A 3,525-nucleotide genomic window follows, 5' to 3' on the forward strand; every position below is an offset into this window, starting at 1 on the left:
CATCTTCTAAAGGTGCACACATTTTCTTATTTTTCTTCTTCTTCATATTTCCTCAGAGAGAAAAGTGAATTGCCACAAACCATCACATTCACAGAGGCCTGGAATCGTGCATCTTATCTCTCTCACGGTAAGAGGTTTGTTTGTTTTTTTTGATTTTGTTTTGTTTTTTTTTGAGACATGTCTTACTATTTCAGGCTGGCTTTCAATTTATGAGCTACCTGCCCCAGTCCTCCTGAGTGCTAGGATTACAGGTGTGTGCCACCATGCCTGATGGAATAAAAACATTTGACAACAAATGCTGGACCTAATTTGAGCTGGGTTCGTGTACTCATCAACAAGCATTTAAGATTGTACATTTATTTGTAGACATGTTAGCTCTATACAAAAGTCCAAGAGAATGAGGGGAGGAACTCACTCATATTCTCAACAGCTGGGGTTAACTGCATTAAAATCTGAGCATGGATGCTCTGGTCTTATGATTAATGGAGACTTGCAGGAACAACTGTATTGGTTACTCTTGTTACTAGGACCAGATCTTGACAAGAAGCCTTGGAAGGGAGGGAGGGAGGGAGGACTTCTTTTGTCTTGTGGTTTAAGAAAGGATGCCTTCCATCATGCTGGGTGTCTCAGCTTTCTTCTGTTGCTGTGATAAACACCGTGACCAAAAGCAACCTGGGGAGGAAAGGGTTTATTTGACTTACACATTCTAACCACAGTTCATCACTGAGGAAGTCAGGACAGGAACTCGAGCAAGGCAGGAACCCGGAGACAGAACTGAAGCAGAGACCATGGAGGAACACTTACTTTCCTTACAACACCCCAGGACCACATGCCCAGGAGCGGTGCTACCCAAAGTGGGCTGGGCTCTCCCACATCAGTCATTAAACAAGAAAATTCCTCACAAAATTGCCTATAGTCCAATCTGATGGAGGTACTTTCTCAACTGACATTCCCTCTTCCCAGATGACCTGGCTTGTGTCTAGTTGACAAAAAACCAGCAGGACAGTGGATCAGACATGGTGTCAGGATGAAGCAGCCGATGGCATTCAGGAAGCAGAGAACAGACAGGAAGTGGGGCTAAGCCGTAACACTTCGAGGCTCATCCTCCAGTGACTTCCTCAGCAAGGCCCCACCTCCTAAAGGGTTCACAACCTTCCAGGACAGCAGTGTAGGCTGGGGACCAAGTGCTCAAACACCTGAGCCTGTGGGGACATTTCACATTCCAACTGTCACAAGCATTAAGCTCAACAACCAACACTGAGAGAGTTCAACAGCGCTGCACAACGTGCCCACTGGGTGCTTCACTGTATTCATGCCCTGGGGAGAGAGGCTGGTTTGTGTGGAACTTTCTCCAAGCACTGCACAGGGCACAGATGAATGTCTCACTGTAGTTCTTCTTACAGGGTCCTCTCATTCGGTACCCACTTGAGGGTCCTTACCATCCAGCCACAGAAGCTTGTCTGTGTACCCATGAGCACGACCCAGCAATGGCGCTTCTGTTATCTACAAAATATTTGGGTGTGGGTTTGGTGGTCAGACTCCCCTGAATTCAAAGGCTCTTGTGAACTGGAACTTGACCACAGATTATTAAAAAAACACACACACCACACACCCCCTGTAACACATACACATACACACTCCATTGGCTAAAATAATTAAAAGATATTGTAAATAAGTCAACGTTGACAGCAATTGCTCCTACGGGTCGGGGGACAACGTCAGGCACTGCCCCAATTTCTCCCTAAGTCATGTATCCCAGGAGTTTCCCAAGAAGCCTCTCGCGCAATTTGAACCTCTGGACGCCTCTTCCAGGAATCTCGTGTATCTGACTTCAGCCCTGGTAAGTGACCTTCTTCAGTAGTGTCTCAGGAGAGACTTTCTCCTGCCTGGACTCGGGCTGGGTGGCTGATTGCTACTACAGCCTGTCAGCCCTGAGTTCAGTATAGGACCAGACATGTTTGGTCTGCCTCTCCCGCTTTGCCCAAGTGGCAGCTACTCACAGAGCTGGTGGGCTGCTCACAGCAAGAGTCCTGATCGCAAGTCCTTGTTTGATTGCTGGCCAAGTGTTCCAAACAGCAGGCCTTTCACAGCTGGGGAAACCCCAGCCTGACCTGTTGGTCATGCCACACGGCCACATGTGGCTCCCCTCATGTCAACAGAACTGATAACCTAACCAAATGGAGCTGCTTGGCTCTCTGTCCGCAGTGGCCTTGCCAGCCCGCTACCCTCCAAGTACCAGTTAATAGGCAATGGTGGTGCTCTAACCAGAAGGCAGCAGTTGAGGGTTTGTTTACCACATAGTTAAGGGGCAAATACAACTTAATCACAAGGAAAACAGCTTTTATGAGAACCATGGTGAGCCGACAGCCTTATTAAAATCGTCAGAAAGTTGAAACCTAGACTTCCCTTCGATCTTGACCCTGTCATAGGAGAGGCGGGCAGGGACAGGTGGAGTGGCCTGTGGTTTTGCTTTTTTTTGTCTATTTGTATCTGCCAGGTTAAGTGGACATCTGCCTAAGCCCCATGTGCTCACGTGACCCTGCTAGGTTGGGCTGTGAGTGAGTGTGCAGAGAAACACAAGGTGTTTTTCTAGGAGGGTCTGCTGCATGCCAGGCAGTTTGCACCTGCCTGTGGAAGGCCCGTGTCCCTCCTTCACAAAGGAGGAAAGCCAACTGCATGCATGTGAATTAACTGATTATATTATGATTTGTAATAATTATATTATGGTTTGTAATAATCGGAGACAAAGGATGCATGGAATGTCTTGTTCTGCTGTCATAGAACAAGACAAAGAACCTGAGAAACTCCATAGCCGTGGGGTTAGGTTTCTGGTAGAGCCTCCAATCAGCTTGAAGGAAAATGTGAATATCAAGTTATTGAATTACTGGCCTAGAACCTACAGTCTGAAGTCCAGGGAATTTCTATGCGTGTGCTGAATCTGCTTATCTCTTAAACCACAGAGTGGCTGCAAATCAAACAGTTTTATAAGGTAGATTGCCAAATTACATCATCAGTTGAATTTGGAACTTCAGGAAGTTTCTTACTTGATAGATAGGTGTTTCTAATTATTGAGAATAGTAAGATCCAAGAACTGAAAGAGAAATTGGGATAGATTAAATGTCTAACCTCAACTAAATTCCATCTGTTAGCTACGGTAAGTCAAATAATACTCCAAACTTTCCCGTGTCCTAATTCTTGGAACCTGAAGACCCTTTGCTAATGTGACTAAGGTTGAGGTCCTTGAAGTGGGGAGAGAAAACTCTCAGTTACACAGGAAGCCCAATTTAATCCTGTGTGTTCCTAAAGGCAAAGAAAGGCATATGACTTTAGAGGAAAGTTAGAGATGAAGTGCTGTTGGCCCTGAAGATGGAGGAAAGAGCTACAGCCGAGGAGTGGGCCTGGCCGGCTAGAAGCTGGAAACAGCAAGGAAGCACCCTTTCCCAAGGGCTCATGACAAGGGCCCAAGAGTTTGGCCATAAATCATGCTTTCTTTTTTTCTTTTCTTTTTTTTTTTTTTTTTTTGTT

This window comes from Peromyscus californicus, unplaced genomic scaffold (assembly GCF_007827085.1).
Source record: "Peromyscus californicus insignis strain IS unplaced genomic scaffold, ASM782708v3 Scaffold_6__1_contigs__length_162567912, whole genome shotgun sequence".
NCBI lineage: Eukaryota > Metazoa > Chordata > Mammalia > Rodentia > Cricetidae > Peromyscus > Peromyscus californicus.